We start from the raw sequence: 15,969 nt of genomic DNA, 5'->3' as shown, positions 1-15,969 counted from the left end.
TTGTGAGCAGCACTCGTTCCTGATCCAGGGGGAACAAGGAATTCCCAAAGTCCAAGCCCTGCAGCGGGTGAAGGCATTGTAGAGTATGAGGAGGCCTGCAATGATGCCTCCGGTGTTGACTACCTTCCTTAGCCTTGCCTTCCTGCACACGAATGTATTTTCATAGTGAGGCACTGAAGAAAATAGTTTTGCTCTGTATACAAGGAAGAGAGTGAAGGTGACAGAAGCGCTTCTCTGTGTCAAGGGAGATCGAGAAGGGGAACAGGAGCAGTGGGCCGCAGTTAGGAGCTAGACCAGACAGGGAAGGGGGGGAGGTCCCACCGGCCCGGCGGTGACCGCCTCAGGTGTGAGCTGTCGCTGGCTCACCACATGGGTCTGAACACCGCGACTCGGCCACTCCTTCTCTTCCTTTCCCTCCTATCTTCTCGGCACCTCGGAAGAGAGGCTGAAAAGCCCTGGGACGCCTGAAGACTCGAGGTACTCTTCGGGGTAATTTTATTATTTTTTTCCTTCCTTCGCCTTCCGGCTTTCCAGGAAAAGCTCGACTGCGCCTTCAACGTTGCCCTGAAAGCGCTGGCCCTGGCATGCCGGTTCTCGCTCCGAAAGTCCCTGAGGGGGCAGGAAAGGCGGCTGGAAAGGCGGCTGAGAGCACGGGCGGGCCGCAGCCGAGCTGCCTCGGCCCGGCCCGGGGGGCGGGGCAGCCTCTTCCGCAGGGCGGGGGACGCGGCCATCTCGTCCGCAAAACGAGTCGAAAATAAAAAAGCCGAGAGCCTTCCTCGGCGGCCGCGGGCTTCCTTCGGCTGAGCCGCCGAAGGGGGCTGCGGGGCGGGGAAGGGGCGGCGGGAACGTGAGGGGCGGCCGCTGCCCACGCTGGGGCGGGGCGGGGGCCGCTGGCGCTCGCAGCCTCCGCCCGGCCTCGGGGGTCCCCGCGGGGCGCCGCGGCTCCCCCGCCAGCGCGGAGGACGCCCGTGGGGGCCACGGCGGGCGAAGCCGCCCGCGAGAGCCTGGGGGTGCGCAGGGAGCGGGGCCTCCCGCGCGTCGCCTTTGTGTGGAGTACGGCTGCGTGCAGGGGCGGGCGTGGCAGGAGGGACGGGCGTGCATTTCCGCGCTGCCTCGGCCGCCGGCGGGAGCGCGGTAGCGGCGGGGCGGCTCGGCTCGGCTCGGCTCGGCGGAGAGGCACCCCGGCGCCGGTGGCCGGCCGCGCTGAGGCGGGGAAGGTCCGGGAGCGCCGCCGCGCCGTGTCCATGGACTAGCCGAGGCGGCGGAGGGACCCCCGACTACGCCGACCGCCGCCTCGCCCTCCGCCCAACTTGGGGAAACTTGGCGAGCAGGCTGCTGCACCCGGTGAGTCCCTGCCCGCCCCGCCGCCAGCCCGGGCATCCCCTTAGCCGTCTGCCCCCGGGGTCGCGCCCCGTCCCCGCCGTACGAAATGCCCCTTTTTTCCCCCCCGTCTTTAAGCACCGGCCCCCGTCTTTGACACCCCCCCCCCCCCACTCCCCGGCGCACGGCTCTTCCCCCGCAACATCCCCCGGGAGCTGGCAGCCATTGAACGGAGCGGGGAGCAAGCGCTGCCCGGCTGCCCTCCCTCGGGGCGGGCAGCAGCCCTCAGACTTCGTGAGTTTCCCGAAAACGTGGGGCTGTGGCGAGCCTCTGCCATTGTCCTCGTCCATTAAAGGAAGCCGGAGAGGCCGGGCGAGGCTTCCTCTGGGAGTTCACGCGAAGTCGTTTCGTTGAGTGAGGTGCCACGAGGGAGAAAAATAATTTTTTTTAAAAAAAAGGCCTTTCGGGGTGCTGCAGCAGCGGGGCGGCGTTTGGCCGCTCCGTCCTCTGCCGGTGCGCCGACTGCCGCCAGCGCCTGCCCTCGGTCCAGGCATTGCTGTTAGCAGAAGCAGCTGCTCCGTGTGTAGGAGGGTTGGGGCCTGTAACTTCTTCTTTGAATTTTGACTTTAATTACTTGTAAGCTGTGTGAGCGAGGGACCTCTCTGACACCCTCAGAGATTCCTGCTGAAGCAGGCCCGGCCGCTGAGTGCGGTGTCACCCGAGGTGATGCCTCGCGTTTGTTTCGGCTCCTGTGGGGTTCCAGGATGGGTGACTGGGTAATTAACACATCACCAGTTCCCGTTTGGTCATTTACCTTCTACCTGATCGTCTTTGTCGTTTCAGGCAAATGTTTTATTTCTGGTCTGTGACCCCTACGGAGCGCTGCTGAGAAGCTGCTGCACACAGACCTTATGAGGAGAGTTCAAGTAAAATGCATTACGCACGGTTAATGTGGGAAAAGTGTTCTGGGTTTTTTTTTCCCTTTGTAAACTTTTTTGTTTTAAGGGAGAGAATGGCCCTTGTGCATTCTAGGGAGAAGGTTTAAGCTAAGCTAGAAAAGGCTTGGTATTATGGAGGACCCATGGTGTTATACCGGCCTCACTTCAGTACTGGCTTTTTATTTTTGTGTAGGACAAACCACGATTTTACACTTTCAGAGTATCTGCATAAGGCTGTTAAGCATACATCTGACTTTACCTCACATACTCAATGTAGGCTTAGTGGTTTTATTTTGAGCCTTTCTGAATAAAAAAAAAAATAAATAAAAAAAGCTGTAAAAGTAAGTTACTTCTGTTGGTTTTTCCTTCCTTAGTAGGTCTTCAAAGGTGGTGGTGGAGGGAAGGACATTTTATGATAACCAGGAGGGTAAGATTTTTCCAGCATTGCCCTTTTTTTTTTTTTTTTTTTTTTTTATTTTTTGCTTTTCCATAGAGACACAAAGTTTGTGACCTAGAGCTCTGGATAAAATGGAAGGAAACCCATTCCTAGACAATGGAAGTACGGGGTCTATCTAGTTCATTGGGGCGATGATCTCCTTTCTGGCTATCTCCATCAGTGAGTTAGGCATCAGTACTCACATGCTCTTATGACTTCCTGAGCCACTTTCTACTTAAAATAAATGTGTGAAACTTTAAATGCTTGTGTGTGGATGGTTGAGATGCTACCACTGTCTGCTTGACAAAGGAATTGTGTGCGGAGAGAAGGGGTCAGGTGGCAATTCAAGTCTAGTCATTGATGAGAAGTAGGAATGAGCTGTGGGGGAAACTACGTTGCAGCTTTTGTGTTTTGGCTGGTTTTTTTTTTTTAAAAAATCCAGGACATCTGTGTTGGTGGAATGGTGTTCTTTATCCTCTGGCTAATGACATTGGAAGAAGGTACTTTCAGGGTGTGATGTGTGTCCTTTTATAAAGCTCTGTTCTTGTGGGGAGGGAGCAACATAGTGGTGATGCTTGTCCTTAGAATATTTTCATGTTCAAAATTACAATGCCACTGAAAACAGCAGTTTTTAAAAATAGCTTCCCAAAAGTTTGGAAATACTTTTATAATAATGTTGAAAAACAACATGCAAGTAAGTTATGTGGTTGGCATTTTGCTTTATTTTTGTTGATATCACTCATAGATGGACTTGCTAAAGGTGAAGCCTAGAACTAGATCAAAATCACTGAAAGTTGCTCTTCTGTGTCTGGTGTGTGCTCTATGATTTTTTAGTGTAAGTTGATCTAGTTAGCTTTCTTTGTAGCTTACTTTGTGTCAAAGTGTCCCCAGGAAAGAAGACCAAATCAGAAGAAACCTCACTTGAGTCTTGAGTCTTATTCTTGTCTGTGGGCATAGGCTTTGCCTGACATTTTAGTGCATTGTATAATAATTAATCTTATGCTGTTTTCCTGTTTAAAGTCTCTTTCCTGTCCTCCCAACCCTCTCGGCGGGGGGAGGGGGGCGCGGGTGTGTGATGGAAAAGAAAGAAAAGAATTACTTGTTAGGAACGGTGTCTGTGCAAGAGCCTTCAACATACCTGACAGGACTGAAGGGGAGTATGTTCTGGGCTACCTTTTGCTAGCTTTAGGCCTTGCAATACTTAATGAAAGGATCATAAAAAGCCCTTGCTGTGAGCCCTAAAATGCTATCTAGTTGGGGCAGTTTCTTTGGTATTGAAGATGTGGCTTTTTGCTCTTAGATGTAGCAAGAAAATTGTTGTCATGATGTCTTATGAATTTGGTCATGTTCGGATGCAAATGTGTAGATAATCTGGATGAAGAAGTTTTTAGTTGTAGGCTAACTTCTAATGAATAACTGAGGAATATACTTTTTGATCCCTTATAGGTTGTTTGGTCTGAGGCTGACCTCCGATTTTCTTAGAGGGTAGTTACATTTAATTTATGAAGCTTTGGTTTGTGGCTACCAGTCAGCCATTACCTGTAAATTGATGTTTGGGGAATAAAAAAAAAAGCGGTGGTGGGGGTGGAGATTTTTCTGCTGACAAACTCCTGCAATTAATTCTTATAGTCTTCTGTGAAGTTTCCCATTGTGTATTAGGTGTGGTATAGTCTGAGTACTGCTGAGCATGAATAAATTAAACTCTTGTTCTAATCCCACTGTGTTAGATTAGAAATCTCATTGAGGTGGGGCGGGGGAGGGAAGTGGAGTTCACTGAGCTATTGTCAACTGTTCCCACAGATCCTCCCTTTATATAATTTTCTGCTTTTACAAAAAAAATTTCCACTTGAGTGGGGTATGGTGAAATACGTGGGTTTCAGACACCAGACAAAGGAGACATTCATGCCTCACCTGTGAATCAAGAATGTTTTTAGTTGTGGGCTTTTTGTGTCATGCTGCTTTGCATTGTGGCTTCCTGGGTCAAAACTTCCTGTTTTTGGTAGAACGGACTTTTATACTTTGGCATCTGTGGTGGGTTTCCAAGGCTCACGAGCTGCAATTCACAAAATCCATGAACGTGCTATGGTTCTCATGTTGCTTTAAGTTTTGAAGTACCTTAGATAAAGTAAATCAAACCCTCAAACAAGAATTTTCTTTACTTCAGAGTAAATGTTGCAGGCTATCACTAAGGGGGAATTAAGAAATGGTCCTTTTCCAGGTGGCCTCTGATTGTATGTCCAAAGGATGGTCATGTGTCTTCGTCACTAGTATTGCACAGTCCTTAAAATCTATGGCTTTTCTAAAGCTGTAGTGTTGGTAGCTTGCATGAGGGTACTGAAGCAGCCTTCCAGCCCCTAGCACAGCTTGGGCAGGAACAGGATTCTTCTTCTTGACCCTTTGGCTCATGCTCAGTCAAAAGCATCTGATAAAGGAAAGGTTAAGAACAATGTCAGAGATGCTCAGAGTGAGGCTTATCAAGGTTAGATATGTTTGGCTCTTAAAGTTTAATAGTTTGGGTGTTCCCCTGCCCCTAATCTAGCAATCAAAAAAAGAGGGGGGGAACTGAACAGTCTAGATTCAGATGACTTCATTTTGAAAACAGCCACAATTTAAGTACTTATACTTGAACATCTTATATTTGATTTTTTTGCATTGTAAAGCTGCTTCTCTTTTTTTCTGGATGACTGAACAAACCCTGTTTTCACTATGGTCAATGAGCTGAAGAATCTATTTTAGGCATGTTGCAGGTGAGGATTACAGCAAAGGATTTAACCTGCAGAAAATGATGATCCTCAAATATTGACAAGATAAGGGATTGCAATGTTTGCAGTTGAAACCACTGGCTTCAAAGGCTTTTGCTGACTTTCTTTACCAATCTGGCGTAAATCTTAGAATTTAATCCGTTTGAGAGAGGAGAAGTATCATTCTGCTTGATTATTCACACTTGAATTCTGTTACCACTTATGCAGAAAACTTTCGGCAAATGAAAATAAAATATGCTAAGCAAGATGAAGGATATCCGAACCCAGGGCTGTTAGGATTTAAAAGTAAGTTTATTTTCCTTTCTGGTTCAAAGTGTGCCTCAGCCCCTGTTTGGAAGGGGGGACCAGCGCTTGTTTTGCTTCAGTGTTTCCTGTCTCTCTTCCTTTTTGAGAGCAAAGCAATAGTGTTTTATCCCTTTCCTTGTAGTAAAGCTCATACATGATATGTGTAAGTGAATACATTTCTGTTCTTATCCAGAGTACCTGCTTACATGTGTTTCTTCTGAGAGCTGTTTCTGTGCCCTTGTCTTTAGAAGTCTGTGCAAAAGCTGAAAATTTTAGGACTGTCTTCATTTTTAATCTGAACCTGAATGTGAAAGGCAAGGGTGTAATAAACATAGGCCTTTGCTTCCTCTTGACCTTTGCAGTCAGTGTTGTTGAATGTTGTCCTGGTATTACAAAGGAGCTTCTCTCTGTTTTACACTCCCAGTCTAGAGAGCAGGCATTTATAACAAATTGATAAGGGTCTTCTGTGTGAAGACCTGTGCTGAAGCCCCCAGTATAGTTGGGACTCTTCCTGTGGCACTAATAGGCTCAGGCACTTGCTGAGCTCGTGTGTGCATATGAGCTTTTGGCGCTTTTTTTATGGGTTGTTTTATTTTGGCTTTTTCATTCTGTTTCAGACAGGTTGCTAGTGTACAAAAACAAATTTGTTCATGTGGCCTAACAGCCCTTTCCAGAAGTCGTCTTTTCCTGTTGTATAGGTTTTTGTTTCCTGCTCAAAGACTAAATAATTGATACTTGAGTCTCTCTGGAAAGGTGTTTTCTCTAAATAATTGATGGACTTAGAGGAAACAAGGCGGCTTCCAGTTGCTGCAGTCAGAGCTACAGGAAGCAGAATGAAGCACAGTATTCAAAGGCAGCTAAATGCTGTGAATTTTAATATTTCAAAAGAATGTGATTTGTTCTGCTTGGCGAGAGCTGTCTACTCTTGCTTTGGGGTATAAAATCAGTGCTGAAGCATGTACACTGACATCTAGAAACTCCTGGAATAGAAAACAAAGTTGAATAGTCTCAAGTAAATTGCATCTGAAGGAAGACACCTGAGATGTTGGACTTTTGTCTCTACACGACAGCAGCCTTCTGACTGCCAGGATATGGAGCTGATTCTCTTGTTTCTTTCCCCTCAACAATTTGTTATTAAATGGTGCTCAGGGAAGTACTTAATGTTGTGTGGAATATGAATGCAGTGGTACAGCTGCATATAATAAAGGATATGAAACAGTAAAGCTTTCTACCCTGACCTGAGTATTACTTCAGTTTGTCTGCATAGTAAGCCTATGGAGACAGAAGGTTCATCTAAAAAGTTATCTGACTTGAAACTGATGGGTAGGCAGTTAGTGAGATGACTCTCAGAAGACAACAAGGTGGCTTTCTTTGCGAAGTGCACAGTGTGCTGAGTTCGCAAAGGGTATTTTGGTGAAGTGGTCATAGCAGTCGTCTGCTTCTGCAAAGCAGAAGGAGTTCAACGGAAAGACTTTGTCCAGCTGGGAGAAGTGAGAAGGGAAGGTGTTGTTCAGCTCTGTTGGGTTAGTTTTTGTTTTTTTTTGAGCTGTTCTGCTTGTGTAACCAGTCATACTGTCAGCCTGTTAAGATGGCAGTTTCATGTGTTCTCACTTTTTTTCTTTTCTGAAGGTATTTGGTTTTTTTCCCCTTTATTAAAGGCACAGATTAGGAAGTGTTTGTGTCTAACCGCCGCACCTTCTAATTCTGCTGATGCATTTGCTGTTAGCTATTGCAGAGACTGACGTCTGCATTGGAAGGAGCTCCGACAGTGTCACTTCACGGCCTCTGCTGCCCTGATCTCTTAATGGCACCATGTTGTTCTTGGCGTAATCCTGAGAGGTGGAAAGCCTGTTTTTCCTCCTTCCCCTGGGGCGGATGCAGAGTCTTCTAGTGAGACAGTCAAGGGTTTCTCACGACCCGACCCACCTCGCCTGAGCACTGGCTTTTGGGGGAAGGGCTGGAGCTGTTCAAGCATGGGCTTGGCCTGGAGCAGCTTTGGTCTTTGTCTTTTTAATTCTCTTTCCTTGTGTTGTGGTAGCATGTGCAGGGTGCTCTGCGAACCTGCCTCCTATGTCTCCTGAAGCATTAGTTTATTTCTTTGTCTTTGGGCTGAGACATCTAGTCTGCTGAAGAGCTGGCAGTGGTTAGGGTCGTGAGGTGGTAAATGCTGTTTTGTCACATCTCTAATGTTTTCCAGTATTGTGTTAGAGGTTTACCTGCTAGTTGGTTTTTGAAAGTTGCGGAAGTGTGTTTCTTTACCAGAAAGTCAGTTGATACGGAGAATAATTACACCGGTTTTGAGCTGTCAGTGTGGCCACAAAGAGCTATTTTCTCTTGTGGCCTGTAAGCTGGTGATGGTCCTGCTCAGCATGTAAAATAAGGTTATTCTCGGTGTGTTGTGAATGCAATTGGTGTATGAAGTGGGGGGCAGCAAAAGAAAGCAAGCTTTGAAAGCATTGTCCCCAAACCCAACAGGCATTAACAACCCACCCTCCAATAAGTAGCATCCCCGGGTGCTGGGAGGGTGCCTCATTTGGAATGAGTGTTCCTGTGGTGTTTGAAAGCATGGGTCCTGTTACTTGGCATGGGAAGGGAGAAAAAATTGAGGTTTTATGGATTCAGCTCCACATCATGTCTCCATGATAAGGAGACAGCATTGTTTAACCAGAACAAGTGGTGAATGTAACTAGTATTGTACAGATACATGCATTCTTAGCATGCTCATTACTGGAGATCAGATGTCAATATTGGAATTCTTTTTTTTCCACTTAAAGATACCTTGATCTGGTTTAAATAGTCAAATATCTTTTATTATACATAATATATAAATACATATATAGGAACACTCAGTGTAAAGGCTAAGAAATGTGGTGTGGATGTGGACAGACTGCATGTTATACTCAAAGCAAGGAATGTTTTTAAGAAAAAAAAACAACAAAAAATCCAAAACAAATTATGTGCTTGTCATTTCTTTAGTTTATATTTCTATAATCAGTCTCCTGTTTTTCTCTCTTATGAAAAAAGAAAATGAAGGGATATCCTTTTTGGCTTAAATGTAACTGGAGACTTGAACAAGTGGCATTCCTGGAAATGGAGGAAAGCCACAATGTGTCTAAAAGTGTAGGATGTTCTCTGAAGAAAGAGTGGATTTGTCAGCAAAGAAAGTTGGTAGCTTCCTGTCTTTTCTCCTCAAAGTTGTGACTTATTTTTGTGATACAAAGTGGTATAGCAAATGGAGGACCCATTTTGTTCTTGAAATATTTTGGTCTGTATGGAGGTATGGGAGGGAACAGACAACATGTATGGAATAGGTTCTGTTACTGTTGGATCACTAAATAGAAATAAAGTTATTCCCCAGTCACTAAATAGAAATAAAATTGTTCCCCAGCCTGGAAGTTCTGGCTCCTCAAATAAAATATTTACTTTGTAAGGGTTCCAAAACCTTCTGTTGGAAAGAAGAAAAAGTCAAATTACATGCTTGCTTTAATTTGAAAACTTGAGTTTTCCCTTGCTACTGTTGATGTTATAGGGAGTGGGTATATATATGCTCTCATGAGAGGTATTAGAAAGCAGCTGAGGAGTTTTGATCAGCTAAGATTATTCTGGCTACTTGTTCTAAAAGGCTTTGCTCCCTGGAGTGAATAAACTGGTCAGAATGACTGATGCTTCTATGTGTTTCACAATACCTGAACTTCCTGTGAAGTAAAAGGAAAACATAGCTTTTTGGTTTGTTGTGTATAGTAAGTTACAACACAGGCAAGCTCCTGTTCAGGTGAAACTGCTCAATAGCTTTGTTAGAGAAAATTTTCATAGACATGAAAGATTTTTCCAAACTTTCCCAAGATGTTAATGAGTCATCCATTGAACTGTAGTGACAGCGTCTAGTGTTGGTTTCGCTTATCCTGGTGTAATCTGACTTGAGTTTTAACTTGCATGTGCATGGGTTATCCCACAGTGCTTTCTAGGATAAGGTCAGTGAATGCCCTACATCCTGTACTCCTGCTGTTGCCTGCAATTCTTAAATACTAATAAAGAGCCTGGCAGCTTACAAAAAGAACCTTCTCTCTTCTACTGTCTTTCACTCTTTTGGTCATGTTTGGAAAATTGCTGGCTTTTGGACTAAGTTTACTTGTGACATTTCCTTTTCTTTCTGCTTCCTGTGCTATCCCTTGCTTTAAGTCAGAATATGGAGTGTACACTTTATTAGCAGTTGGCTACTTTGAGCAGATTTCCCTTGAACTAGGTAAGAGGCCTGTGCCTTCTAGTTGGCAAGCACTGCTCTATGTTGGAGCAGAAAGTCTCTTATCTGTTCACTTATTACTTCAGTGAAACTGAGGTCAGTGGAGCAGACCTGTAGCATAAACCTAGTAAAATTCAGTGGATAACTGAGTAGAGTTGTACCTCTCCACAGTGGCGATAACTAAAAATATTTGTAGTTTGAATTTACATGGTCAATACTTGCATTCTGCAGTGTCATTGGCTTTCATTCTGAACAGTTTGTATAAATGAAAGTATGGAAATTTTGGAGCTGCTTTTTATTTATTTTATATATATATATATTATTTTTTTTTAGCATTACTAGTAGCTTTTATAGCTAAGTAGGAATAAAGACTTTAACATGTGAAAGCAAGGCCAGCCAACTATATCTCTTGGTAACTTCTGTGTGAAGAGCATTGAAAAGTGAAATTGTTAGAACTGCTATTGTTCTCTGTCACTGTTTTTTAATTGCTGTGAAAGCGATCCCTAATTCTCCTCGCCTTTTTCAAGTCTTCCTTTAGTGTCTTTCTGTTCATTTAAGAAATCAGGTGGAGCTGAAAACATCACATGAATGATAGTGTGAATAACTCCTTGAATGTAGAGCTATTATATGGAAGTATTGGTGATGTTAGTCAGGTGGGCAGCTCAGAAAAGGTTAAAAGATTATACTTCTTGATGCCCATGTAGATTATTTTTCAGAATTTAAGGTGTCTACATTCTGAATGTTAGTTTAAGTTCAAAGTACTCTTACATGGTATTTCAGATGCAATTCACCCACGTAAAAGTAGTGGCTTGGCCAAAAGCACATATATAAACTTCACTGTGAATTGTCTGTAGAGCTGGAGTGGAGCTCTTCTGAATCGCTGCTTCCTTGTTTTGGATTTGGGAGCACTGGGGTATGTTCCTTACAAATTTTCCTAAGTTGCAATTTGTGCTGTAGTGAATAAAGTCTGGTCACTGAAACCTGAAACTCTTCCCATTTACAGGGGATTGGATCTGCTCTGAGATTGTTTTGTAGAGTTTTTGTTGGAGCAACTTGCGCTTGAAATAGTCTTCAAGTACTTTGAGGACTTAGTGGCTTCAGCACACTACAAAAATAAGAGCCCCAAATGATAATGTCTTAAGAAATATGTCTGGCTTTTGTCATGTTTTCCATTGAGTTCACAGATTTGTTTTTTCCATTGAGTTCACAGATTTGTTTTTTCCATTGAGTTCACAGATTTGTTTTTTCCATTGAGTTCACAGATTTGTTATCTGGCATTATTTTTGTAGTAAAACGGGGATAACCTATTAGCAGTATCTGTCTTGCATCATGAGTCTTTCGGGTTAAAAAATACCCTTTTGCTGAATAATCCTCAGGTTTCCTCTAAGAATGAGCAAATATTTCTCTGCTGTTCTGAACTGCAGCAGAAGTAAATACACTATACTTGTATTCCTTAAGAGAAGCTTGTATTTTCTTTGTGAGGCCCTAGTCAGAGTTCCTTGGAGACAAAATTACAAAAATAAAGATGACACATGCTTGCAGGGAGTTCCTGAATCATCAGCAGGGCTACTCTCTCTGTTTCCAGGAACAGATTACTCGGTAAGAGCTCTAAATCCTGTCAGTTTTAGTTCCCTTTGTGTTGTACCAGCTCAGTCCTTAAATACAAAGATTTGATGCCCAGCACCCAGATATTGTACTGAAAATGTTCATTAGGACTCCCTCGGTGGTCAGCTTTTCTCTGGGATGTGGAAAAAGCAGTCTGTAGGTGCCTCTTAGTTGCTCCATTTTCAGAAGGTCCTAAGAGAATTTCTGAACTACTTCACGAACTGCCCCCCCTGTTGGTAAGAGGACCAAAGAAAATGGCACCATGTCTTGAATGCACTGATGCTTTTTGATATTGATTTGGTGTTGATGAAGTAATGGAATTTAGTCATATCAAACAATAGGCCAAAGTGCATATCCTATTTTAAAAATTCTTCTTGCTCTTCAGTGTGTTCTTCTTTTGACTTTGTTGATCTGCTTCACCAGCTTCATATAGACTTGATGCTTTGTATTGATGAATGATGGGGGGAGCAGCCAATAGCTTACAAAATTAATTTTTTTTCTTTGTTTTCTCTTGTCTTAGTTCTGTCCCTGTTCCCCCAGCTTCATCCATTTCAATGTGTTAGCTTGAAGTGTTGTGTAGCCTGTGGTGCTGGTTTAGGCTGGCATTGCAGGGGTGCTGCATTTCCACAAGCACTCTTAGAAGCTAGCATTGCTTCTGGCCTCCCATCCTTGTTCTCCTGCCACCTCCTGACTGCACCCACACTGGCATTTTATGAGCTCTGGGGAGATAGATTGGAAGGCTTAAAACTGTTTTCTTCTTGGCACGTGGTACAAGATCACAGGATTGATCTGAAGATTTGCTACATGATTTGCTGTATGATTGTTTGCTCCACTGAGTAGGATGTTTAATGGTTGTGGATTTTAGGAGGGTACAGGGAAGGAGATCAGGACTGCATATGGTGGCAGTACTGCCTGAACCTGGAACTTCAGTGTGACTTGTGTCTCCCTTGTAAAGTTAACACCTCCTGAGGGTCAAAAGAATTTGTGGACCTAGATCTAGAGATGTTAAATCTAGAACAAATCTGGAACACTAATGCACATCTTATCTGTGAGGATTTCCCTGCATACATGAATTAGATTGTTTAATATATCACAGCTTCTGTTTTATGAGAGTTAAAATCTATAGACTATGAATGTCACTGCTGTAGCATTTTGAAGGTAAGAGTGGAATCTGTGGGTGTAGAAATGCTTTGGAAATGGCAGTAGTCTCTTGATGAATGACCATGTTTTTTTCCCCTCACTAAAGCTGTAAACACCAAGACAAAATTATATATTCTGCCAAAGCAGCACTGCTCTGTTGTCATGGGTGGGTGATAACTGTCAGCTGACACAATGTGACTTGCTTTGTCTGAAACACTGTAGAGAAAGTTACTAGTCTATGCTGCCCACATACTTTAATCTTCCAAGTGTTTTGTAGTATTGCCTAACCATAGTTATGTAGCCTGTGATGTAAATTAAATGAAATACTGATGTAGCAGATTTCTGGACTGGTAACAGATGCCTCCTACATTAGGAAACATGACTGCTTTTAGGATAAACATGGGGAAGGTGGCTGTGTGGCCTTGAGTGGATTGCTTGGTATGTTTATTTGTAGGGTTAGGGGAAAAAGTCAGACACACCTACACTTTAGATTTATTATGTCAGAATGTCACTCCCACAGCGGTAGTGATTACACTGTGCCGTATGGTGTGCGGTAGTCTGTCAAGAAGAACCAAAAGACTCCTGATGAGCATAAGCAAAGAGATTAAGTCAAATCTGCTCTTAATATAGGCAGGTGTTTCAGAAGGTAACATCTGTCTGGGGAGCCGTGTGCTGTTATAGGACAGCTTCTTGGAACAGGGAACCAGTACTGGTAGTACTAGGCCCCTTGTCACTTCAGAGCATTAAAAAAAAAAAAAAGACGTATTAAAAAAAAACATTTTGCTTTTTCATTCTGTGAAAATACTGTGATTGGAATCGGCTGGGACATCTTGCTAGTTGTATGGGAAAGTAGGGGCAAATGTCTTACACACTGGTGGTCAAAACGATGAGGTACGTAGGGAATGGTGCTTATCAGTAAGGGTACTTTTGATGCTCTTATTCCTGTGAATAGTTTCACTGAAGTTGGAACTTGAACAGTTGGATGCAAGTCCCAATGTCACGGAGGGCAACCTAACAAAAAGTAAGACTTCAGACTTGTATTTTAGGTCCTGAAATGGTATGCTTGCCTTTTTGCCCCAGATTATATTTTAAGCCGTTTTGTCTGGTAGAACCCCATTTTTATGGAACTTAATGATGTGCTAGCTAAATGCCACTTGCTGCCTCCTCTTGTAGTAGTAGCAGCAGCAAAAGCAATGTTTTTTATTAGTAGTATGTGCATTTTACAGTTGCTGCTCCTGTCTTTTGCCAGGATCCTGATTTTCATGGTGAGGGAGGCAGAACAGTGATGGAGGCCTCACTGTGCCTGCATCTGGAGAACATGTTTGCACTGGCAGCTAGTGTATTGCTGTAATACAGGCTTACACTGGTGCAAATGGAGTCTTGGACTCTGCTCGGATTAGTGGGGTTCGTCTGTTGTCTCCTAATATTCCCTCTTTTCCCTCTCTTCCCCTGACCCATCAGACTTACTGACTTGGACAAGTGTATGAGTATTGATTGTTGAAATATAAATTGCCTTTTGGAGCTAGAGACTGAAATGAAGAAGTTGGGAAAACCAAGTGTTCATTCCTTCTCTTTTATTCTCTCAGCTGCAGGCTTAGAAAAGCATGTCAGAAGAGTGGTGTTTTAAACAATTTTCTTTACTATGTCTCGTAATAGTAAGATTCCTAAGTGTTGTCTGTGAAACTGAGTGGGTTGAAAAGGTCTGTAACTAAAGCTGAACCAGGGCATGAGGAAACAAAACTGTACTTCTTAGGAATGTATATTGCAAAACTCATCTTATGTATATGAGTGGGTCACATACATCTAGGAAAGTCCTTTCCAGTCACTGCCTGTACTGCCATAAAGTACAATTTTCTTTGTTTTAACAAAGGTTAAGTGCTTTTTGCTATAACTGAACTGTGAGCATTAGAACCTAGTTATAAGGTGAGGTTTTGGAAGGCAAAAAAACTTGTTTTCAGTGTTTGTTTAAAACTGTATGGAAATCAACACCTGAACTGTGGAAACATCAAGGTCGGGTGTTAATGGTGAATGTTTATGCTCTCTAGCCTCACAAATTTTGCAGGTATTGTTTCTGTAAGAATGTGCAGTATATCCTTTAATCTTTCTCCAGACTCTGCCATTTCTCTGAAACCAGCTAAGTAGTTCATTCTGTGTGTTCAGTCCCTTTACTGGGGCTATTGAGGAAAAAAAGTTTTAGTTCTGACTTAACTCAGTTTTACTCTGTCTCATGGATTTTTTTACTCCATCTTATATGGAATCAGGAGGATTAATTCCTTCTTTTACTGATTTTTCTATTGCTACTGTGTCTGTCCAGATGTGGTAATCTAGAGTTGCCTGTGGGTAATGTATCTTAAGAAACCTGCATAGGTGGCATATGCATGAAGGCTACTTAGGTGATGTCTGGCTTTATTATATACAAATTAACCTACTTCATGTCAAGTCGATCAGTATGACTTGTATAATACCTACCAACTTTCAGTAGGATCTGAAAATTCCTTTTATGCGCATGCAGGCCATCTTAGCTTGAAAAAACCAAATTATTCTCTGTTCACAAGTCTTGCAGTCTTACTTCAGTATGCCAAGTCACATGATTTTGCAATTGTTTTTTCCATAACTGCTTAAAGCTATGGAGTATTCTACCAAAATGTACCCTCATTAGATTTTTCTACATGGTTTCTGCATTTCTGAAAACTATTTCCATTTGGTTGTGCAGCAAAGGAACTTCCTGGCTGGGCTTGAAGAGGGACAGGGGATGTGTCTGGACCAAGGAGGCATTCTCAGTCTGCTTCTGGATGGAAGCCAAGCCTGGCATGGGGAGACTTATGGAAGAAAAATAAAAGTCTGTTTGGGATCTCTGTCCATAGTCTTGTGGGCTGGAGATGCCCATTGTTTCTCCTTGATCTGTTTGTGTGTGTGTAGTTTTAGCTTCAGGGGAAAAAAAAAATTAAGGCAAGGCATGAAATATTTGTGTTGAGATTTCAAAAAAATAAGCTCCTCCAGTGAGACACTGGTGGTAGTACTCCATAACTGTCCTGGTAAATAATGGGTATTTTACTTAAAAGCTAAAGCAAGCTGTTTATTGTATTGAATGGGATTCTCAGCTGACAAGTGTTTGATTCTGTTACTTCTTTCAGTGGGAATGGTTTTTACAACCAGGTGCAGATTGCCTTCTAAAAAAAAATAAATTAGTTTCCCTTCTCATAGCTGTGGATGTCGTGGAGATCTTCAGTTCTCTGTTCCATG

The 15,969-nt window shown here is 43.3% G+C and overlaps 1 protein-coding gene across 7 annotated transcripts in view; it reads left to right on the top strand.

Annotated features, from left to right (window-relative positions):
* The first annotated feature begins 232 nt into the window (after positions 1-232).
* The window catches only part of TSPAN14 (tetraspanin 14), a 44,127-nt gene continuing 28,390 nt past the window's right edge, over positions 233-15,969 (top strand). Inside the window, exons 1-3 of one of the 7 annotated variants that reach the window (XM_075025603.1) lie at positions 556-1,344; positions 2,164-2,246; positions 2,633-2,685. The gene's annotated coding sequence lies outside the window, so the exon portion shown is untranslated. Of the gene's footprint in view, positions 478-551; positions 1,345-2,163; positions 2,686-15,969 lie in introns of those variants that run through there. The other 6 variants (XM_075025608.1, XM_075025605.1, XM_075025602.1 and 3 more) reach the window with 6 other exon arrangements.

This window comes from Buteo buteo, chromosome 4, assembly GCF_964188355.1.
Source record: "Buteo buteo chromosome 4, bButBut1.hap1.1, whole genome shotgun sequence".
In the NCBI taxonomy this organism is placed as follows: domain Eukaryota; kingdom Metazoa; phylum Chordata; class Aves; order Accipitriformes; family Accipitridae; genus Buteo; species Buteo buteo.
Note: the sequence above shows the minus strand (reverse complement) of the source record. Positions and strands in the feature narration are given on the sequence as shown.